Genomic DNA, 217 nt, shown 5'->3' with positions numbered 1-217 from the left:
CTTTTATATTCAGCTGACTTTATTTATTGTTATTATTGATATTTGGAGATTAATTCGCATCAACATATTTCCCTATAAGTCCTTATTGGCGACACGTAGCATGGAAACCTCGCGACTTTCTGTTTAAACTCCAGCTTCTCATCGGAAAATGATTCCGTCGGCCAAACTCGGTGAGAATAAATACATACATAATGGAAATGGTAGCGCTTGGGGATTG

The sequence above is a fragment of the Penaeus monodon genome, chromosome 15, assembly GCF_015228065.2.
Source record: "Penaeus monodon isolate SGIC_2016 chromosome 15, NSTDA_Pmon_1, whole genome shotgun sequence".
Taxonomy (NCBI): Eukaryota; Metazoa; Arthropoda; class Malacostraca; order Decapoda; family Penaeidae; genus Penaeus; species Penaeus monodon.
The sequence above is the reverse complement of the archived record's forward strand: the minus strand, read 5'-3'. Positions refer to the sequence as shown.